We start from the raw sequence: 25209 nt of genomic DNA, 5'->3' as shown, positions 1-25209 counted from the left end.
TTTAAAAATAGCTTAAAATTATAAATATCTCGGGCGCCTGGGTGGCTCAGTTGGTTAAGCGACTGCCTTCGGCTCGGGTCATGATCCTGGAGTCCTGGGATCAAGTCCCGCATCGGGCTCCCTGCTCGGCGAGGAGCCTGCTTCTCCCTCTGACCCTCCCCCCTCTCATGTACTCTCTCTCATTCTCACTCTCTCAAATAAATAAATAAAATCTTTAAAAAAATTATAAAAATCTGGAGATTTTACATAAAAATATAGGGTTTTGGTTTCTCTTTAGCAGGAAGAAAGCCTGACAGTACAGGTTTTACATTTCCCTGTAGCTACGCCGGCGAGACACGAGCAGGCTTTTATGGTATTTGCCGCGGCTCCCACCCAGCTCCTGTCAGCCATCACTCTGCATGCCTGGCTCTCGTCGGCGTACAAGATACCCATCCTTCATTTAAGGCTTGATTCAAATATCAGATTTTGTCATGATTTAGACAGAAGGATCTTTCTGCTTAACATAGACTGATACACACTCTCTATGGCACCAAGCAGAATAAAATAAGCATGAAATAGATCTAAAAATCACATGGCTAGAAGTATTTGTGAAAAAAATAAACTATTCTTGAGACGTAATTCCTGAACATAATGGTCCAGCTATATTTCTTTTCGATCTATTATAATCTATTTGTGAAGAGAATGAGACATTGGCATAAACTTCTTTTCTCCTTGCAAGTTTGCAAATTCAATGCTACTTCTTAAATGGTGGGAAGAGTTTGCTCAGAAACACCCAGAGAAACGGGGTGCTAGAATGTCTCAAGCTGCAGGGCTCCATCTCCTGGTTTCACATAGCTCCAGGACAAACATGAAACTCACCAGAAGGAAATGTAAAAAGTAGAAAGAAAAATTGCTGTCTTCTCTGTCCTGCAAATTCATTCCTTTTTCTCTTGCTGCTTAAACTTAGTGTTTGAGAAATCTTTTCCTGAAGAATAGATAACATGAATTTTTACAATTAAAAAAAATAATGTTTTTCTTGACTCTAGGATGCATGATAGTCACATTTGATTAGCCACATCACAAAATAATCTTCATTTTAATGTCTGAGGAGTTTTCTCCCCCATTTTTATTAAGATATGATTAACATATTACACTGTCTCAGTTTGAGGCATAAAATGTAAGGATCGGATACACATATATTATGAAATTATTGCTGCAGTAAAGTTAGTTAACACTTCCACCAAAAGCAATCTATTGCTTCCTTCCAATAACCTCTTTGTCCCAATGTGATTCTGGGGATTAGAATTCACTTTAGAATGGATGTTGTAATATTACTGGGCATGTGTGGGAAACATTACTAACTTTTTAGCAACATGGCATTCCTCTCTCCTTTGGTCTCACAAGAGAATTACACTTCCCTGACACCATGGCAATATGACTTGCTTTGGCCAATGAATTTGAACAAAGTGGCATACGTCATTATGTGTGGAAGTATGTCGTTGCTGGTGCTCAGTACTTTATTTCTCCCCATGCCCTGGTGGAGTGGAAGCCCCCAGCAACCCAAGGGTCTAAATGACGAATGAGGAGGTCACTTCTGCTGATCCTCATCAGACATGTAGCAGGGGCAAAATAAATGAACTTCTATGACTTTAAGTCATTGAGTTTTTGGAGGATGTTTATTACTACTGCATAACATGATTTATCCTAACTGATGTAGATAGGTGAGCGAGCACTTTATTTAGATATTTATTTTTTGCATAATAGCCAATTTAAAGACTCTGAGGATGGAGAGTATATATTTTTTTCCTTTGTTTATTATGTGTTGATATCAATCTCAAAGATGATAAATATACTGTGATAGAAGAAAGTACCCATCTTGACACACATTTGAGCAAGTGTGGACATTGTTCTTTTTTTTAATTTTTTATTTAAATTCAATTTAAGTAACACATACTGTATTATTAGTTTCAGGGGTAGAATTTATCAATTGCATATTCATGAGTTGCATATAACACCCAGTGCTCATTACATCAAGTGCCCTCCTTAATGCCCATCACCCAGTTACCCCATCCCCCCCACTCACCTCCCCTCCAGCAACCCTCAGTTTCTTTCCTACAGTTAAAGGTCTCTTATGATTTGCCTCCCTCTCTGTTTTCATCTTATTTTATTTTCCTTCCCTTCCCCAATGTTCATCTGTTTTGTTTCTTAAAATCCTCATATGAGTGAAATCATCTGATATTTGTCTTTCTCTGACTTATTTTGCTTATCTTAATACCCTCTACTTCCATCCATGTCATTGCAAATAGCAAGATTTCATTCTTTTTGATGGCTGAGTAATATTCCATTATAGATAGATAGATATAGATAGATAGATAGATAGATATGGATAGATAGATATAGATGTATCTTTTTTTTTAAAGATTTTATTTATTTATTTATTTGACAGAGAGAGACACAGCAAGAGAGGGAACACAAGCGGGGGCAGTGGGAGAAGGAGTAGCAGGCTTCCCACGGAGCAGGGAGCCCAATGCGGGGCTCGATCCCAGGACCCTGGGATCATGACCTGAGCCGAAGGCAGATGCTTAACGACTGAGCCACCCAGGCGCCCCTAGATATAGATATATCTTAAATTGATGAAAAGAAGCAACCTAGGAAAATGCCTTTATTCTTTCAAAAAGTTCTTCAGTGGTACCTAGCTGGCTAAGTCAGTAGAGCATTTGACTCTTTATCCCTGGGTCATGAGTTCAAGCCCCACTTTGGGTGTGGAGCCTACTTAAAAATATATATATATATTTCAGTTACAGTATACTTGATATCATTGGAGGAACTAATATTTTTTTAGAAAAGACTATAAATACCATGCAATGGTATGCCTATGGATCATCAGGGGTTAATTGACTAAATACAGAAGTGTGCCCTACCTGTGTGCATACTCACATGGTGTATTTTTCTCATTGTCCACATTTGTATTTTGATAGAAACTCCTAAATTGCCCTACTAAGTAGGCAAAATATTCATCAAATTCTATTCTAAAGAACCAACAAAAAAATAGGTAAATCATTACATTTGAATAGGTTAAATGACATTCCATAAAATTAATGTAACTAAAATTTAAAAAGCTTAGATTTTACCTTTACTTCTAGAACTTTTAGATGAAATTTTCTTTTATTTTAAAGATTTTGTTTTTAAATAATCTCTACACCCTATGAGGGGCTCAAAACTACAACCCCCAGATCAAGAGTTGCATGCTCTTCTGCCCGAGCCAGCCAGGAGCCCCTTAGATGCAATTTTCTAGAGTCTAACTCAACATATTCCATTTAATACGATATGGACACATTCCCTAAAAGTTTCTTAAAAGCACTTTTTTCAGGCTATGAAATTACTATGGGTGCATTTTTTTAAAAATAAGAATATAAAAAATATAGATAATTAGATAAAGTCCTCTAAGATTCCACCACACCTTTCATATTTCCTCCGTGTGTGTGTGTGTGTGTCACAGTTTTGTGTCTGGATTTTTCCACTTAATGTTTTATCATGGCTCTCTCTCAATGGTATTAAAATTATCCAAGAACATGTTTTCATCTACATGTAATAATAAGTACCATTTCTTGAACTCTGGTACTGGGGAATTTTAAGTGTTGTACAAATCATTTTAGATATATTGTCAGTTAATCCTTAGAGCAGCCTTTCTTTCCTTTTTTTTTTTTAAAGATTTTATTTATTTATTTGAGAGAGAGAAAGAGAAAGAGAGAGAGCTTGAGAGGGGTAGGGTCAGAGGGAGAAGCAGACTCCCCACTGAGCAGGGAGCCCAATGCGGGACTCCAGGATCATGACCTGAGCCGAAGGCAGTCGCTCAACCAACTGAGCCACCCAGGTGCCCCTAGAGCAGCCTTTCAAAGTAAGCTTTTTTGCATCCCTCTTTCAGATCAGCACCAGTCTCCGATAAGTTAAGTACCTTGCTCAAGGACACAGTGCTTTTAAGGACTGAGATTCAAACCAGGTGTGTGTGTCCTCCAAGGCTGGCAGTTTAAGCACAATATCTCTGAAATAATAATGGATCTTTTAGGGAATAGTCAGGTTTTAACAATAAAAACCTCTGTACATAAATTTTATGTATATTTTAAAATATATTCTTAGGATGGATTGCTTGAAGTAGAACTAACAAATCAGGAGATTTGAACATGTATTCAATTCTTGATATAAATTGCCAAGTTGACCTTCAGAAAGATTATACCAATTTACTCTGCCATCATCAATGAAAGGAATTTCCCATTTTACTTCACCTTCACCAAGAATAGCTTTTTCAAAAATCTTTAATATTATTCTGTTGTACTTTAAGACTGTCTTATTTTTTCATTTATTTTACAACCAAAGTATACATGTTTTCTCATGAACTTTGGCTATCTGTATCACCTCTTTTTCAAATGTGCTCTTCACTTCTTTGCCTATTTTTCTATTAATGAATGAATCTTCTAATAATTTGTAAGAATTTTTGTTATATGGAAACAATGAATCATGGAACACTACATCAAAAACTAATGATATACTGTATGGTGACTAACATAATAAAAAATTTTTTTAAAAAAATTTTTTTTAATTTTTGTTATATTAAGTACATTAAGCTTTTTCAGTCACATATGTTGCAAATACTCCCAGTTTGTTTGCCTTTTAATTTTGAAATTTTATTATGTAGTAAAAATCTATCAATATTTCACCTTAGTTTTTTCTTTTTGTTTTTAGGCTTGGAAAATAGTTTATACTTTTATATTTATAGTTTCTTAATTTTGCTCCATTTAGTTCTTAAACTTACTACATTACTTCATTTTCCAAATGACGATACTGTATCCACTGTTCTGTTCATCAAGTGATCTCCCCTTTCACACCACCTTGAAACACCACGTTTATCTCAGTATCGATCCCTATATATATATGAGTCTATTCCTTGCCTTTCTATTCCACAACTTATTCTTTTGTCAGTAGCATACATTAATTGCTGAAGTTTGATAATCTTTTAACATTTAGTAGTAAAAATTTCCACACAAAATTTTTCTTTCTCAAATGTTTTTGGACATTTTCATCCATTTATTCTTCCAGATGATTTTAGAAGTGATTTTCAAACCTCAAAAGAGAAGTCTATTGAGATTTGTATTCAAATTATTTGAAACATACAAATTACTTTGCAGAGAATTACACTTTTAAAACAGTTGCTCGTTTGAGCATCCTTGCTAGTATTAAACCCTAAATCATCTCACTCGGATTCAGGACTATTTTTATTAATTTACATTGATTTTTTTATTAAATTTTTATTAAGCCTAATTTGAAACTTGCCAGGACCTATTCCACACTTTTGTCTCTAGCCATAATAAACATGGCTATTACAAAGTACTTCCCATTAGAGCTATGAAAATAATAAATAATGATAATAATTTGGTTTTTTTAATTTTCATTTAATACCCAGGTTGGCTTCCATATCCTATATCTTATATTAGCCTACAGAAACCTTACTCTTTTTTGGTGATACCGAATCTAATATGTAAATGATATATATCAAGTAGCTAAAAATCTAAAGTCAAATCAATAAGCATTTCTCAGTTTGGGGAATTTTGAGAGAAACTAGTGATCTTTTATTTTCTTTCTACATATGAAACTGGTGTCTTTTCTTTACAATACTTAGTAATATCTTCTAATTACTGTAATGTCCTATCTCATAGTCTTACAAACACACATATAATTATATGACTTTCCCAACAAGTAACCTTAAACATATTTGCCTTGTCCCGAGTCCAAGAAGTCTAAAAAGTTAGTCATCCTGAATGGGATCTAGAGCAGACACAACCTTCCTGAGGGGTAGCTGTTATTGCCAAATCCATAAAAAGAACTTCCCAAGAACTGGGGTCCATAAAAGTCTAAGAGTGAATGAGTTGTCTACTTCCCATATACCTCAAATCCCCAAGCAGCTTTGGGCGTATACGATTTTACAGTTGAAGAAACCGGCTAAGCCACAGTTTCTAAGACGCCTTCAAGTTTCAGACCACCATTATATATCTCTAGCAGAAATGAACTGTCTGGTAGTAAGGCAGGACTTCTAAAGAGGATTCTGCCTTAATATATGCATAAAAAGGGAGTTCTGTAGTGAATGAATTTAAGCACATCAGAGCTGAAATTTAAAAGGCCTCCTTATGGGGCACCTGGGTGGCTAATTAGGTTAAGTGGCAGACTCTTGGTTTCAGCTCAGGTCACGATCTCAGGGTCTTGAAATCAAGCCCTGTGTTAGGCTGCATGCTCACCACTGAGTCTGCTTGAGGATTTCTCTCCCTCTGCCCCCCCTCCCCCACTCGTGCGCTCTCTCGCTCTCTCTCTCTAACTCTCTCTCAAATAAAAATAAAATCTTTTTTTTAAAAAAAGAGTAAATATTGGGGCACCTGGGTGGCTCAGTTGGTTAAACGACTGCCTTCGGCTCAGGTCATGATCCTGGAGTCCTGGGATCGAGTCCCGCATCGGGCTCCCTGTTCAACAGGGAGTCTGTGTCTCCCTCTGGCCCTCCTCCCTCTCATGCTCTCTCTCATTCTCTCTCTCTCAAATAAATAAAATCTTAAAAAAAAAAAAGATTTAAAAAAAAAAGTAAATATCAATACAAGAAGTAATCAGCATCTATAACTTCAGCCTAGAAAAGAATCAAGTACGCTTTTACTTTTCTCTATACTGCCATTTCATGTTTTGCTGCAATAATCCAGATGTTTTTGTCTTAAATGTTCTCTCTTTTTCTTTAACACTGTATTTTTGCTTTTTAGGAATTTTCTTAATTTCTGTCAGCTTAAAGGGGAAACTTTGGTACCAGTTCAAGAGTAAATGTTTATACTTAGCTATATATTTTATTGGGGTTTGGTTTTTTGGTTTGTTTGTGACTAGACTGATCTTTTTTTTTAAAGATTTTATTCATTTATTTGACAGAGAGAGACACAGCGAGAGAGGGAACACAAGTAGGGGGGGTGGGAGAGAGAGAAGCAGGCCCTCCACCAAGCAGGGAGCCCGATGCGGGGCCCGATCCCAGGACCCCGGGATCACGACCCAAGCTGAAGGCAGACGCCCAACCAACTGAGCCACCCAGGTGCCCCGATTTTTTTTTTTTTAATAAGTAAGTTGCTTTTCCTTTCTTGAAACTCGAGATTTTCTCTTTGGCTTTGGCTTCCAGACATTTCACCATACATCTTCTAGGCATGGATAGGTTATTTCCCCACCCCTACTTTCCACCCAGAAAGTATTCAGAAGATCCCTTCCATCTGAAGAGCAGAGTCATTATTCTATTTCTTCAATTATTTGTTCACTTTCTCCACACTGTTCTTTCTCATCATCTCCTCATACAAGCGTAAGGTCTCTGGGTCTATCCTCCAGGACACTTCATTCCTTGGCTTTTTGCATTCAGCTCTGGATGTAGCCTTCTGAACCATGACCCAGTTTACTAATTCAGTCTTCAGTGGTCCACTCTCTTTAGCTAGTCTATTCTTTTCTTTTTATCAAAAAGTTTGTAATTAAGTTTCTTCTTTCTCATAACAGCCTTTTATGGTAGACAAAATATGCTTCAAATCTTTAAAGATGCTTATTTTTCTTCTGTTAGGGTTTGGTTTTTTGTTGTTTGTTGTTGTTGTTTTTTACCCTGTGTTAACTGTGTTTCCTATGGGCATTTTTTTTTTCTATTTATTGAGTCTGAGCTTCTCTTTTCTTAAGTAACTACTATTTTTAAATTGCCTATTCACATTTGTGTATTTGTAGATAGACATTTAAATGGTATAATATGGCTCAAGTACTTTTTCTGGAATCTCTGGAATCAGAACTCCCACTTTAGAGAAATTTACTAGCGGACTTTGACCTGAGGATAGGAGGTAAACACAACTGTTCCCCATTCTTCAGTTAAAATGCTGGGTGCCTGTGGCCCAGACCTTTGTACACACTCAGCTGGGGCTGGAAGTATTTTGGATTTCATCTGGGAAAATTCACATTTTCTTTTCATTCGTGTGGGTGGGGAAGTATATTTCTCATCCGTTCTATATCTTCCAGAAATTCATTATTATTGTATTCTATTGACACTCTTTTTTCCTACTCTTTTAACAGTTGGAATAGGTCTGATCCAATCAGGCAGAACCATGCTTATGTGGTTGATAAAGTAATCAAATAAAAGCAACATTCATTAAGCATTTTTTATGTGGCCCTTAGTAAGCTAGGTATTTTAGATGGTTTTCTTTTTAATTCTCATGATAATTTAATGAAATAGTACATTATTATGCCCACTTTATGAAGGAGGAAACTAAGGATCAGAAAGTTTAAGGAGATAGCCTTAGACCACACAATCTAAATGTCAGAGTTGAATATTTGTTTTTTGTTCACCTCTATTCAACTATTTCATTACTTGATATTGGTTCCAGAGAGCAGATTCTTGACAACTTTCACCCACCATTCAGAATAGTGTTAGAAAAGCTGTATGATATTAGGCAACATTACTGGGAAACTTGAAGTGGCCTACAGTCCACTAAGTTCAGGGCAGCTGACCTTTGTTTATAAATCTAGGAAAAATATGGGGTGGCCTGGGTGGTTCATTTGGTTAAGCATCAGACTCTTGATTTCAGCTCAGGTCATGACCTCAGGGTTGTGAGATCGAGCCCCATGTGGGGCTCCACTCTGCATTGTGCATGGAGCCTGCTTGGGATTCTATCTCTTCCTCTCCCTCTACCCCTCCCCACCACACTCACACACTCTCTCTCCCTCTCTTTCCAAAAAATAAAAATTAAAAATATATTGCTGGGGCGCCTGGGTGGCTCAGATGGTTAAGCGTCTGCTTTCGGCTCAGGTCATGATCCCAGAGTCCTGGGATCAAGTCCCGCCTCGGGCTCCCTGCTCAGCAGGGAGCCTGCTTCTCCCTCTGCCTCTGCCTCTCTCTCTCTCTCTCCGTCTCTCATGAATAAATAAATAAAATCTTTAAAATATATATATATATTGCTGGAGTGGTGGGGGGTGGGAGGGATGGGGTGGCTGGGTGATAGACATTGGGGAGGGTATGTGCTATGGTGAGCGCTGTGAACTGTGTAAGACTGATGAATCACAGACCTGTACCTCTGAAACAAATAATACATTATATGTTAAAAAAAAAAAGAAGAAGAAGAAGAAGATAGTAGGAAGGGAAAAATGAAGGGGGGAAGATCAGAGGGGGAGATGAACCATGAGAGACTATGGACTCTGAGAAACAAACTGAGTTCTAGAGGGGAGGGGTGTGGGGGGATGGGTTAGCCTGGTGATGGGTATTAAAGAGGGCACACATTGCATGGAGCACTGGGTGTTATACGCAAACAATGAATCATGGAACACTACATCAAAAACTAATGATGTAATGTACGGTGATTAACATAACATAATTTAAATATATATATATATATAAATAAATGAATAAATCTAGGAAAAATAAATATCCCAAATGTCCACCAGGATATGAACTTACTCACATAACACACAGAAAATATGTGTAGGTTTTTTTCCAGGACTTGAACTAAAACTGGATAGACTATATTTATAGTTTGAAAAAAATCAAGAATTTCTTTCTAGTGGCTCTTAAATATCTATGAATTTGCTTATTTGTTTTAAATGGGAGTTCTGAGATGGTCACTTACGCCATACTTGTGATTAAGCCAAAAATGTACAGGAAATCGATGGTCAGCCTTCTCATGAGAAATTTCAAGGATATTTTTTGTAATGAGTGGACTTCAAAATTAATACGTTCAAACAAATGCAAACATTAACAAACCTCTAATGTTTTTCAGTATTATTTTTCATATATGCATATATTTTGTGCTCTTCCTACCACGCACAGTTTTATATTCTCTATACTCTCATGTATTCTTGTCAAGTGGAAATAGTTATAGTTCTGTCTAATTATGTTATCTATTTAGTTATATTACTTACTGTAATGATTGCATAATGTTTTTAATATGGAAATGGTACAATTAGCTACAAACATAGCACCCAAAGATAATCACTTTTAACATTTATTAAATATTCTTCCAAATGTTTTTTAGTACACGGATGGATGATAAACAGATGAAGCTTAGACAGGCAAAATGACTAGACTTTTTTTTAAACAATACAGAATAGCACAATACATACTGTTTTTGGCAACCATTTTTCAGCTTACAGCTTATTTTTAGCATTTTTCTATGGTATAAATAACAATCCACACTTAGTGGTGGTTGTATACTATTCCATTTTATAGTAGTATACTACAATTTAATTAAAATATGCTCTCCTAGGGGCGCCTGGGTGGCTCAGTTGGTTAAGCGACTGCCTTCGGCTCAGGTCATGATCCTGGAGTCCCGGGATCGAGTCCCGCATCGGGCTCCCTGCTCGGCAGGGAGTCTGCTTCTCCCTCTCCCACTCCCCGTTTGTGTACCCTCTCTCGCTGTGTCTTTCTCTGTCAAATAAATAAATAAAATCTTTAAAAAAAATAAAATAAAATATGCTCTCCTAATAATCACTTAGAATGGTTCTAACTTTTTATAATTTTTAAAAGCACTGCACAACCTTACATATTTATCATAGTTTTTTCTGATATATACTTAGAATAAATGCCTAGCTTGAGGAGGGTGCTCTATTTCAATTAGCTTAAATACTAGAAAAGCTATTCCAATTTTTTTTTTGATCAACATACTTTTTTTTTTTTAAAGCTATTCCAATTTAAACTCCCAGAAGATATAGAGGACTCTATTTCCCTTCCCACTGTACCAAAACAAATGTCATTATTCTTTTATCCTTTTCTACTTAATATTATTTCTTTTAAATGAATCTCTTTGTTATATAATTTCTGGCGAGGTTGAGTATCTCTTTATTTGTGCACTGAATCTATATCTTTTTACATAAAATTCCTCTATTGCCCTATTTTTACATTTTTATGTTCTCATTTTATTTGCTGGATACCAAAATTTCCTTTTTATTAAGATTATCGGCCATCTATCTATTGCATATTTAACAAAATTTATTTCTCCATCATCTTTTAATGCTTTTTATGAAATTTGTATCTAATAAAAGGTTTTAAGTTTTACCTAGGCTATCTTATCAACCTTTTCTCTTACAATAACTGCCTTTGGTGTCATGTTTGGAAAAATTATCTCCTATTTTTTTCTAACACTTTTAGGGTACCAGTATTAATACTTAACTCTTGACTCGCATAGAATTTGTTTTAAGCCTAATTGTAAGGAAGGGATTCAAGCTTAATTTTATTTTGTTTTCCTTCAAATGGCAAGCCATTTCACTCATTTGTTTGACAAATATTTATGAAGTATCTACTACGTGCCAATCAAGATGGGATATGATCATGAATTAGACAGGCATAGTCTTGACCCCTGTGGTACTTATTCTTTGACTTTTGCCCCACCCTTTCCCATTGCAGTGTAATTCCCTCTTTCAAATCCACTCCTGCTTGAAACACCTAAAAATGTTTCTGTTTTTCTGACCAAACAATGACTTATACAATGCTGTATTTCATAATTTTTAAAAAGTAAATTAAAAAAATAAAATTTTTAAAAAGTAAATTAAAAATGAGGAAAATTAAAATTTTTCCCAGAGGAGGGGAAAAAAGTAAATAAAAAATGAGTTTTCGTGGTCTGGTTTAACCTACCAATTATTTAAAGTGGAGAAATTCAGTTTCTGTAAATATCTTCATATGTAATAACTTACTTTTGCATAATAATTGACAATTTTCAAGATGCTTTCTTATTCATTACTGTATTTAATGCCATATTTCTTGTTTTTCACAATTTTATTCCTAAAAATACTAAAATAATATTTTTTAAAACTTTGCAGTTAACAGTTTTCTTATCTCAGTCAACTCTAGCAATATCACTCTATGGCAAGTTTTATTACTTTCCCCATTTTTAGCTGAAAAACTGAAACCCATTTAATCACAATTTATTCTATTTGAGTAAGCAAATAAATCATGTCTCATGGCATTTCTACATTTTGGCAATGTATGTGTGTGTTTTAATCTATCTTAACTTTGAGTTAGTCCTCCTGGTATTTTATATTGTCAAATATATTTGACAGAGATATTAAAAAATTGTGAATATTTTAAACAAAAGAATTTTTAAAACTTATTTTGGCTTATTGAATCTAAGCTAATAGAGTCTTATCCCTACAAAGTAGAGAGGTAGGACAAAATTACATCTAAGTTTTCTTTTAGTTCTATACACTATTTAGGCTCTGAGTGAAAATGACTTAAATTCAGAGAACACAAAATCCTCTAAGGGTCAAACATATAAGAACTTTTCAAAGGAAGTGAAATAAATATGAGAGAAATGTAAGAGGAGGATGAAAATTCAAAAGACATGTCTCTCAAGAATGGGCCCTAATTCTGGTTGGAGAGAGCGACACTAATATTTTGGGGTATAGAGTAAGTGTAGGACAGTTTCATACATTAGCTACTGTATGATTTTAGCCAATGTATTTAATAATTTAAATCAGCTGATTAAATAAAACTGTAGATAGTTATTATCTTCATTTTTACAGATCAGGGAACCAAGCCAATAAGTTTTCCATCTGTGTATGAAGGCCCTCTGAGCAATCCCTATTTGAAGCCTAGATGTTCTGTAAATTTTATGATAATTGGAGGGTTATATCCTTCCCATTTTGAGAGGTCAAGTTGTTTTCCAAAGGCGTTGGGAGACAATTCTCCAGGTATTTCTCACAGTTCTTCATGTCTTCTGAACAGAGGCATTGAAAACATTTGTTTCAGACTTTCTTCTTGAAGATATTTATGTAGCCAAAAGCTTTGGAAGTTAGACATGGTATCTCCCCTTGGGGCAAAGGGTAGATTTGTTTGCTGTTCAGCACAATAAAAATATCTTTCTGTAAGGCAGAAGTTGGACAGGTTTTCTGGCAGCCCCCTTATGAAAGATTTTAAGCTAAGGATTCCTCAGCCGTGACACAAACCCACTGTGGTTGCTTTTCATTGCCCTCTGGCACTTGGGAGCAAGGAGAACCTTTACTAACATGAAGCTCATGCTGTCTGCTGTGCCGTGAGTAACAAAGTTCTTTGTCTCTGATCCAAGAGCCTCGTGTCTTATGTCAATCTCTACAAAATGGAGGCAGGTTAAATTGTGAGCTTGAAAAATCTCAAACCCTCCACAGTTTTTGACACAAGGTTGCTTAAGTGGTGGAATTTGTATTGAGCTTGGATTTAAACTAGGCTTCTCTAACCCAAAATCTGCGCACTTAAACAGTACATGATGCTATTCAAAGATACAGTAAGTAGATAATCTTGACCTAAGTAAACTGACCAGTATATAAATATGAGCAGTAAACTAGACCTGGAAAATGATGAAGCCACTTAAAAATGTTTTTCTTCTCCCTGAGAGTCAAGTGTATGCTCTTACAAGCAGCTGATACTATTGGCTCCCTATATCAGTCAGGAAGGATTTCTGGCAAATATTACCTTGACTGTGCAGTGAACCTCCCAGGTTCACTTTCCTTGTCACCTATGGAGGAGTACAAGTAATCCTTTATTTGAATGTCCTTGCACTGCTGTTTTGTTGTTGACTTACTTCCTGGGTAAGCTTTATCTCTCATTGGGGCACCTGGGTGGCTCAGTCGGTTAAGCATCGGACTCTTGATTTCGGCTCGGGTCATGATCTCAGGGTCCTGGGATAGAGCTCCGCATGGAGCGCCGCATCAGGCTCCATTGGGGGGGTCTGTTTGGGGATTTCTCTCCCTCTCCTTCTGCCCCTCCCCCTGCTCATGTGCATGCGCTCTTGCTCTCTCTCTCAAATAAATAAATCTTTTTTAAAAAAGCTTTATCTCTCATTTAGACTCTAATATCTTTAAGGGAAAGTCCTTTTTTCTATTTTCCTTAATGCCTAACACGGTATCCATATCAAATGGCTAGCAGATAACTGCTAACTGATAAGCCTCCAACAAAGACCATTTGAACATGCTCTTTGTTTGTCTAGTTTAGTGAACCTTCTATCTTCTCTGTTATTTACCCTTGAGCATCTAAAAATAAGAAAAAATATGCATCTGGGCAAACTGTTTTCATTTCACATTACTCAACTCAAATCTCATATGGCCTCTCAAATTTATAAGAGATCTTAGTATATTTCTCACATATGTTTGCTCTCTGACTCTCCTCACACCACTTAGCTTTCTGCTCTTCTCCTTATTCTCAACTAATAACTTTGCCTCTACTCTACATCATTATGGCAACTCCTTCATCTTGCAACCACCAATGCTACAAACTTAACCTGAAACCAAGCTCACCTTCTCCATCTTTCTATCCATTACATATAACAAGGATTAGTCCTTATATTTTGTAGGACCCATCACCTGTATCCTTTTTAAGGATGTTAAACCTTGCGTCAATCTCCTTTCTACCTTTCATGCATAGTTTTTTTTCTCTCTCTGGTGGACCATTCCCATCAACATGCACATATGTTTAAAAATCTTCATTATTGGGATGCCTGGGTGGCTCAGTCAGTGGCGTGTCTGCCTTTGGCTCGGGTCATGATCCCAGGGTTCTGGGATCAAGTCCCACATCGGGCTCCTTGCTCGGTGGGGAGCCTGCTTCTCCTTCTGCATGCCGCTCCCCCTGCTTGTGCTTAGTCTCTCTCTCTCTCTCTCTCACAAATAAATAAAATCTTTTTTAAAAAAAACTTCATTATTCATTTTTGATGGGTTGTTGGCTTTCTTAGTCATTTATAGAAGTACTTTATATTTTATGGACAGTTATTTTCTCAGAAAAGTGACAGATACATTCTCTGTTTGCTTTTAACTTTATTAAGTCTTTGACATAAATTTTTAAAAATTTTTAATAACCAGAGTTTTTAATTTACCTCCTTTGTTGTTTCAGGGATTTGTATATTGCTTAGTAGAAACTTTTTCTAATCCAAAATCTTATAAATATTTTTCTGCTTTCCTTCAGGATTCTTTTTTTTTTAGTTTTGTTATATATATACTGTCTAGAATTCATCTTTGTGTATGATATGTTAATAATCAATCTATTTTTGCATTTCTTTTCAGATCTATAGCTAAGTGTTTTGATGCCATTTGCTAGGTAGTTCACCACTATGAGCCAACTGTATCACATACCTAATCCATATACATACATGTGTTTCTGTACACTCTTATTTTTTTCTCAATTCATCTTTGTCTATACATAGTCAAATTTCTGGCTTTGTGGTACATTTTAACATCTAATAGGGCCAGTTCCTCCTCATTCTTTTTCATTTTTCAGAATTTTCGTGATAGTTCTTGAACATATAAAGATGACCTTTAGCATTAGCTTTTTAAATTCCATTTTAAAATCTTATCAAGTTTTTACTGTGGTTGCATTGAATATAATTTTGAAGACTTGACATTTACAGTAGTGAGTCTTCCCATCCAGAAACATAAATTCATTACAGCTCCACATTCAGGTAGACATTTATGTCCTTTAGTAAAGTTTTTACAGATTATAGGAAGAACATAGGAGGAACAAGTTTTTATAGCACTTTTACTTCTGCTACCATTATTCATTAATTTAAATTACTCAAATTTAATTCAGAGTTAGGTTGCAGTATAATTTCCAAAATGATGAAAAATTGCTGAGAAACCCATCCTTTGAAAGAGCATTTTCCTGAGCAGAGAATAAAATTAGGAGAATAACATTGGCTTTCAGGCAGCGGTCCCTCTTCAGGACACCTAAACCAGGTCCCCTCTGGAGGGTCAGAGTTCAGCTGGATTTTCTTCCTTTGCATACTTTGCTCTTGCATCTGTTCCCAGGTTTCCTTTGAGCTGCATCCAGTTTTTGAAGGGGACTACTTTAAATTTGGTTTATTCCAAATTCATTATTCTAGGCTAGTGACTTAGCATTTGCAAAAGTATGACTCATCTTAATTAACACTCATTAAGTCCATCCTTTAGCTTTTTGATTTAGCTGAACACAAGAGTTTCGTTAACAAGGAGCGATGGAAAAGGGTATTCCAGCAAAGAGGAGGATGCTCTGGTAGTCATTTTGATAGATTATTTGCACATGGTTCTCTGGCTCTACTCTGTGCTACTGTTTTTTAGCAACTTGAGAGTGAGAAGCAAAGTGTCAATTTCTGTGCACGAGTCAGATTTTCAGCACTAGCTTGTTGTAAACATCAATGATAACAATGACAAAAGACATTTATTGAACACTTACTCAATTCTAGATGCTGTTCTAAGGATTGTTAAGTCAATAACTTACTATAATCACATAGAGAGATTTTACTAGGCCCATTTTTACAAACAAGGACATTGAAACTCATGGAGTTTAAGTACACTTTTCTCTAGAAAATGGCGGGGCCAGAAGACAAAAGGTGTGCTGGGCTCTATAGCTGGAAGCTGTTTCTCTGCTACCCCACAGCCTGCCCATTACCATTAAGTGATTTACCTATTGTATTAGTTACCTATGGCTGCTGTGACAAACCCCGCCCTCCTCCCCTCTGGTAACCAACAGATTGTTCTCTATAGTTAAGAGTCTCTTTCTTGCTTTGCCTCCCCTTCTTTTTTTTTCCACCTTGTTCGTTTGTTTTGTTTCTTAAATTCCACAAATGAAGGAATCATGGTATTTGTCTTTCTCTGACTGACTTATTTCACTTAGCATTATACTCTCTAGCTCCATCCATATTGTTTATTTGCACTACTTACTGATGGAAAACATTAATTTTTTAAAAAAGGAAAACAATACTAAGAAATAGTTTAGCTAAGTAATAACAAAGGATTAGGAATTTAATGATAAAAAATTATAAGCATGTTAAGGTGTCCTCAGCAAAAAAAAAATATATATATATGGTTTGTTTTTAATAAATAAATTATTTTTTTAATGTTTGAATAATAAAAGGCAATAGAATTTTTCTTCTGCAGTGAACACTCAGTAGAGAAACCTCTATATGTCTAATTAAAAAGAGTGTCTTTAAATACTTTATTAATTTGTTTAACTGACATATAAAATAGCATAGCTATGTGCAAATAAAATACAAAGCCAAGGGGTGCCTGGTGGCTCAGTCGTTAAGCGTCTGCCTTCGGCTCAGGTCACGGTCCCAGGGTCCTGGGATCAAGCCCTGCATCGGGCTCCCTGCTCTGCAGGAAGCCTGCTTCTCCCTCTCCCACTCCCCCTGCTTGTGTTCCCTCTCTCGCTGTGTCTCTCTCTGTCAAATAAATAAATAAAATCTTTAAAAAAAAAAATACAAAGCCAAATAAATGGGAAAGTATCTGACAAGAATGTAGATTAGATTATAAGGGTTACTAAAATGAGAAAATATTTATTTTCCCTTCGTTTGTCATTAGTGATCTCTAAGGAAAATTTAAAAGCATCTTAATTATAAAAACAATAACAAAGGGCCACAAAGAAACTTTGGTAGGTGTTGGGTATGTCTACCATGATTGTGGTGATAGTATCACCAATGTTATATCCAAACTCATCACATCATACATACTAAATGTGTAGTTTTATTTATATCAATGATACCTCAATAAAGTTGTTAAAATTTTTAAAATAATTTTTAAAAGCATATTAATTATGTTGATAGGAGAGTCTATCTTGGGAGATGATGCTTTGTATTAATTAAAGCAAAAGGTAATACCACTATTTTGTCTTATTTTTTATTATTATGTTATGTTAGTCACCATACATTACATCATTAGTTTTTGATGTAGTGTTCCATGATTCATTGTTTGCATATAACACCCAGTGCTCCATGCAGAACGTGCCCTCTTTAATACCCATTCTTCCACCCCTCCCCTCTAAAACCCTCAGTTCATTTCTCGCAGTCCATAGTCTCTCATGGTTTGTCTCCCCCGCTGATTTCCCCCCCTTCATTTTTCCCTTCCTTCTCCTAATGTCCTCCATGCTATTCCTCATGTTCCACAAATAAGTGAAACCATATGATAATTGACTTTCTCTGCTTGACTTATTTCACTTAGCATACTCTCCTCTAGTTCTGTCCATGTTGATGCAAAAGTTGGGTATTCATCCTTTCTGACTTAAGAAAACAATAAATATGGATGGTAATTCAAATAAGGAATGTATGTTAATATATAATCTCTATTAACCTGGGAGCAAGGTAATAGTAGCTAAATAATGTAAAAATTTTAAAAATCATGCTTTCCAACGTGATGTTGCTTTGAAGACATGAACTCTTTGTACCTCATCAGTATAAATGCAATAAGAAAAAGAACTACCTACTCTAAAGGACTCTGATGAAGTTTCATGAGAATATTAAACTAAGGTTTGGAAAAATAAAGACAAAGCCCTGACAAAAAAATAGCAATTCACAGGCAAGACTGATCTGAACTTTACTCCACTTCACATTCATAGTTATAAGCAAAACTGTCCATGCACTGACTGGTAACTATAGGAGATCTAGGAGTTAGAACCATTCAGAATAGATTCAGATAGTAAGAGTAACTACTTCATGGACTGTGAAAATTAGATTTGATTATGCCCAAAAAACACTATGTTCATTGTCTAAACATCAGAGTGGCAATAAATGTTAACTGTTGTGGTTAAGATATTTTGACTCCTCATTCCTCCTCATTTCCAGGAACTTGATATTCTTGAAAGAGTTCTGCTCTACCAGAAAGCTATGAACATGCAGTCTTGCTCATTAGCTTCTGACTTTGGTTGGGTAAGTCTGTCGCTCTCTTGGGGCTTGAATGGGAGTTGCAGTAATTTAACAGTGGACTAAACAAGCATTATTAAGGTATCCTCAGCAAATAATTTAATGAATCCTTTCCAGCTGTGATATCTGTAAATATATGCCACAAGGGGGAACCTGAATCATTACCATAACAGTGGAGACAGGTTAGTAGACTATACTTTGACTTCAAAAGACATGGAATTTAGAATATTAGGAAAATGATTACAGAACAAAGTGATGGAGAGATCACTTTTACTCAGAGTCACTTGGAAACATTAAAAGCAAAAGGTAGTCTTTAATCATGGGTAGATTTTTGAAGGAAGAAGATATAACAAGTTCAAAGGAATAGTGTAAGCTGAGAACAGAGACTCATAATTTGGGGGGTTTGAATATTTTTGATTTCTTTCATTTTATTTTATTGTAGAAAGAATACCTAACACGATATCTGCTGTCTTCATAAATGTTTAAGTGCACAATACAGTATTGTTGGTTACAAGTACAATGTTGTACAGCAGATCTCTAGGGCTTATTTATCTTGCTTAACTGAAACTTTATGCTCATTGATGAGCAACTCTCCATTTCCCCATTTCTCCTAGAACCACCATTCCATTCTTTGATTCCATAAATTTGACTACCTTAGATATCCCATATAAGTCAAATCATGTAGTATTTGTCTTTCTATGACTGGCTTGTTTTACTTAGCATAATGTCCTCCAGGTTCATCCAGGTTGTCACATACTACAAAATTTCCTTCTTTGTTAAGGCTAAATAGTATTCCATTATGTGTATATACCACATTTTCTTTATCCATTCATCTGTCAATGGACATTTAGGTTGTTTCCACACCTTGGCTATTGTGAATAGTGCTGCAATGAACTTGGGAGTGTTAATATCTCTTCAAGACCCTGATTTCAATTCTTTAAAGTAAATACCCTGAAGTGGGATTACTAGATTGTATGATAGTTCTATAATTTTCTGAGGAAATTCCATACTGTTTTCCATATTGGCTATACCATTTACACTTCCACCAGCAGTGTGCAAGGGCTCTCTTTTCTCCATGTCCTTACCAACACTTGTTGTCTTTTCTTTTTTTTAATAATAGCCATCCTGACAGATATCTTATGTGGTTTTGATTTCAATTTCCCTAATGATTAGTGACAGGGAGCATTTTTTTTCATATACCTATTGACCATTTATATGTCTTCTTTGAAGAAATATCTATTCAAGTTTTTAGCCCAGTTCTTAATCAGGTTATGAGGGGGGTGTTTATTGAGTTGTAGGAGTTTCTTATATATTTTGGAGGTTAAGCCCTTATCATATACATGGTTTATAGATATTTTCTCCCATTCCGTAGTTTGGCCTTTTCACTCTGTTGATTATTCCCTTGCTGTGTAGAAACTTTTTAGTTTGTTTTAGTCCCACTTGCTGATTTTATGCTTTTGCTGCCTGTGTTTTTGGTATCATATCTATGTAATCATTGCCAAGAACAATGTCATGAACTTTTTTCCCTATGTTTTCTTCCAGAAGTTTTATGTTTCCAGGTCTTATGTTAAAGTCTTAAGTCCATTTTAAGTTGATTTTTATGTATGATGTATGATAAGGGTCTAATTTAAATCTTTGCATGTGGATATGCACACTTTTAATCAAGGCAGTTTTACATGGTCCAACAAAAATATTTGTTTGAGGAAGTTTTTAGAAAAGATAACACACCCAAAAACGTATGATTGAATATTTATCAGGGCACCTGGCTGGCTCAGTTGGTAGAGCATATGACTCTTGGTCTCCAGGTCCTGAGTTCAAGCCCCATGTTGGGCATGGAGCCCACCAAAAAAAAAATTTTTTTAAATTAAATAAATAAAATGTACTTTCTTTTTTTTTTTTTAAAGATTTTATTTATTTATTCATGAGAGACAGAGAGAGAGAGAGGCAGAGGGAGAAGCAGGCTCCCAAGAAGCAGGGAGCCCGATGTGGGACTCGATCCCAGGACCCTGGGATCATGACCTGAGCTGAAGGCAGACGCTTAACCATCTGAGCCACCCAGGCACCCCTAAAATGTCTTTTCTAATATATATATGGATTCACAGACTTCTCTCCAAGGAAGTACTGGTCTGTACAGAAAGCAATAGCTTTGTTCTCACCTAAAGAGCCAGACCAGTACATCCCAAACTTGAGAATTCTTTGGTCTTGAGACTATGTTCACTGACTCCAGTGATGAGAAGAGTCTATCCCCCTACTAAAATGTAAACATCACTTGGGGTGCCTGACTGGCTCTGTCGGAAGAGTATACAACTCTTGATCTCAGAGTTGTGAGTTCGAGCCCCATGTTGGGTGTAGAGATTACTTAAAAATAAAATCTATAGGGCGCCTGGGTGGCTCAGTTGGTTAAGCGACTGCCTTCGGCTCAGGTCATGATCCTGGAGTCCCGGGATCGAGTCCCGCATCGGGCTCCCTGCTCAGCGGGGGGTCTGCTTCTCCCTCTGCCCTCTGCCCTCTTCCCTCTCGTGCTCTCTGTCTCTCATTCTCTCTCTCTCAAATAAATAAATAAAATCTTTAAAAAAAAATAAAATCTATAAATAAATAAACAAACAACCAACATCACTTAAGATGATCCCATGATCAACACAAAATCAAACATGAAAACTGAAATTGCCACATTTGGTTATAAGGTAGAAATGCAAACAACTCGAAATACATATTTTAAAGATTTTCATCAAAAGAAAATACAAAATTTAAAAATTCTTATAGAGAATATATCTGAGAATCACAGTGGTCTGGGATTCTAGTTTGAGAAATACTATAGCAGGCTATGCCAGGAAAGAGCTAGTCTTAAAATATTTTCTTACTTCCATAAGTGACACTCTTGCAACCTAACCAAAGCCAAAATGTTAAGAATACTTGAAATAGACTTTGTGGGAATGGTTATGAGTGCCAACATTGAGATGGTGATGTTGAGTACTAAGCGCTGATTTACCATGGAGATATGAAATCACACACTCACCAATTTGTTACTCTTTAACATTTATTAAAAAAATTTTTTCACAAAGACATTAATAACTCTATTTGGGCTCTGTCCATTCCAGACAAAAACAGATGTGAGAACTATTGGCACATATAAAAAATAGTGCCTAATGAAGCAGGATTTTATAGCAAATTTCCCAAGGGTACCATAATGCAGAATGGAACTGAAATCCAAATAGATGTCTTCATTTTGTACATAAGCTTAGTGAAACTGGGTATTACTCATCCCCAAATCTTGAACTGCATCATCTTTTTCTTATTGAATTGAATTTTTGTAAGTTAGAGAACAAGAAAACCACAAGGAACTGATATATTAAAATTGAGTATCTACCACTGGAGTTGCAAATATATATGATGAGATAAGGAGACGATTAACTTGCTCTTCAGAGCATTTTGTAAATAGTATATATTAAGTCAACTATTTATTAAAAACACATGTATATTAGGGGCATCTGGGTGGCTCAGTCAGTTAAGGGTTTGCCTTTGGCTCAGGTCATGATCCCAGGGCCCTGGGATGGAGCCCCACGTCAGGCTCCATGCTCAGCAGGGAGTCTGCTTATCCCTCTCCCTCTGCCCCTCCCCACCACTCATGTTCTCTCTTTCAAGCTCTCTCTCAAATAAAGAAATAAAATCTTTAAAAAAACACATGTATATTAGAATGTGTTGAAGTATTAAACTGCACATGGTTGGAAATAACTATGGAAGTCCTACTCAAGAGATTGAGAGAAGAATTACAGGAATTGTGTCAGGACATCTGAAAATAGAACCCATTCTAGTCTTACTCTTTTCCTCTAGCTACCAGATGAGTAAATGTCAGGACAGGATTGAAAATTATGAAATGCTCACATTGAAAGAAATCATTTCCACTAAAGAGTGTAAGTTTCTCTTTTCCCTTCGATTTTGGGAAAGGGACAGAAATGAACTATAGTATTCTGACTTTAAAGAGATGGAGAAACAGATACCTAAGTGCTTACCCAGGATTATTTGCTTTTCTTCCTGACTTCTAATCTAAAGTACACCAGAATGAGGATCAGTATATTTTACTGGAAGACTGTAGGACTCTCAGCTCTCCCTTTTCCCTCTGCTACTAGTTGTAAGAGTGTGAGCTAGCAATTTTATTACACTACACTTCAGTTCCTTTAAAACAAAATAGGAAAAATGGAATCTGTCTAGAAGCATAGGACAGGAGCAGATGAGATTTTAAGAATGCTTTCAAGGTATTACATTTTTATTTTATAGACTTCTCTAATGAAGTTGGAGTTACTCAAACCTATATGAACACTCATAAGAAATTGAACTGTTCCACATCCAAATTATCATTATAACATGTAATATAGCTTGTTTCAAATTATTTAGAGATTAACTCATAGAAGTTTATATAGAATGCTTACTGTAACAAAGAATAATCTAGATCCATTAACTTTAGGCTCTATAAATAATAGTATTATCTGAAAGATTTCAGAGTGATAATATGAACATAAGTTAGAAACAGCAGTATTTTTGGTTTTTAATTGCTCACTGTTACTTCAAAAGACTGAGAGCTTAAGTCTAAGGGTTTGGTTTTAGTATTTTTGTTGTTTTTTTTTCTTCTTTCCATGCATATAACTCAGAGTTGGTATAGGATAAATAGATTTGAACATATTCTACAATTTTTAAAGTGTATTTGAATAGCACATAAATGAATTAATTGCCAAATAACTTGTACTTCAAATTGACATTATCAATTTTGTTCTCAATTGGTAGAAAAGAAATGTTAGTATCACCATTAAAATGTATTTTAGAATATATCTTTTATTAAAATCCAAACTAACAAAGGGGAAACAATGGATTGACAAAGAGTAATAAATCTAGATGAAGGCAAAAAAAGAGACAAAAAGAAACTAGAAGAGGACGGTACACAAAAGAAAGGACAAAAAAATACATGATTTTAAACCCAAATATATCAACAATTACAAAAAGCTTTCATTTAAAAGTTCCTTCTTTGTGTCCCCGCGACTTATCAATGGACCTTTGGTTCTGAGGTACAATAGAATTTCTAAACCATTTATGGCACCATTTTTTTTCTTTTCAGTCTTTAGATTCATTGTACTTTATTATTTACTCTTCTATTTTCTGACCTTTTCATGCTAAAGATCTTTGCCAATGATTCCTTTTCCAAAGAGTAATTCTTTATTGGATTTCCTATCTCATTAATTTTATCAGCAATATTTTGAAGGACTTCTTATAACTTTGTTCTGTATCCTTTTCTGAATCTCTTGAATTCCATTTTCCTTAAAATCAAAATGTAATCTACTAACTTGAAGAATATAAAATTGCAGCTTTTCTACAAAATTATTTTGCTGAAGGGCGCCTGGGTGGCTCAGTTGGTTAAGCGACTGCCTTCGGCTCAGGTCATGATCCCGGAGTCCCGGGATCGAGTCCCGCATCGGGCTCCCTGCTCGGCGGGGAGTCTGCTTCTCCCTCTGACCCTCCTCCCGCTCATACTCTCTGTCTCTCATTCTCTCTCTCTCAAAATAAATAAATAAAATCTTTAAAAAAAAATTATTTTGCTGAAACAAAAGTCCTTGGAGTGTTAATTCTATGTCAGTCAGTAATAGTATGCTTAGAACTGGATTTCTGTCTTAAACTTAAAAGCAAAAACTATCTTCATCCTAATCTTATTTCTTCCATCTGTTTGGAGGTTTTTGATCATTTGCTTTTTCCTTCATCTTCATGTCCCCTTACAAAATGAAGTTAGTAAGATGTCCTTTGATATACTTTAAAAAAAAAAAGTTTCAGAAACTTACTTTTTTTAGGGTGAAAAAATTTATATTTAGATTTAGCCAGCTGGACTCAGTTTAGATGATCCCAATTTTGGCAACATCCAAAGCATCATATCAGGAGCCAGTCAAATATATGCCTTCTTCTCCCCATCAGGCCTGATCAGGGTGTTGTCTTAGGCCATGTCAATGTCATAGAGCTTCTTCACAGCCTGTTTGATCTGGTGCTTGTTGGCCTTGACATCCACAGTGAACACAGTGTGTTGTTATTTTCTGCTTTCTTCGTGGCTGACTCTGTAGTCAGGGGAAATCTGATGGTAGCATAATGGTCACGCTTGTTTCTCCTGGGGGCATTCTTCCAAGGATATTTGCACTGCCTTTGGAGATGCAGTGTCTTGGGCTATGGGAAGGTATATGAATGCAGATCTTTGTTTTTGTGTGACCAGGGACACCTTTCAACACTGCTTTCTTGACCTTCAAAGCCTTTGCTTTGGCTTCAGCTTTGGGAGGGGCAGGAGCTTCATTCTTCACTTTTGGTGCCATCTTCATGAAAGGGCTCAGAGACTTATGTTTATAGTTCTCTATTATATCTTTGAAAATAACTTTCCATTATATAGACAATAGAATAATACCAAAGATATCTTTTTTATTTTCAAAACTAGTTACAAATGTTTTATAGTTGCACAAGGTTTTCAAAATCAAATACTACCAAAAGATACATCTAAAAAGAGCAGTTCTCCTTACCACCACATGCTACTCCCAGTTACTGCCCATGGGACAAC

At 35.8% G+C, this 25209-nt stretch overlaps 1 pseudogene; it reads right to left on the bottom strand.

Moving 5' to 3' along the window:
- Positions 1-24505: 24505 nt before the first annotated feature.
- On the bottom strand, positions 24506-24970 carry LOC123324834 (annotated as a pseudogene).
- Positions 24971-25209: the final 239 nt, after the last annotated feature.

This window comes from Neomonachus schauinslandi, chromosome 5 (assembly GCF_002201575.2).
Source record: "Neomonachus schauinslandi chromosome 5, ASM220157v2, whole genome shotgun sequence".
Classification (NCBI taxonomy): domain Eukaryota; kingdom Metazoa; phylum Chordata; class Mammalia; order Carnivora; family Phocidae; genus Neomonachus; species Neomonachus schauinslandi.
Note: the sequence above shows the minus strand (reverse complement) of the source record. Positions and strands in the feature narration are given on the sequence as shown.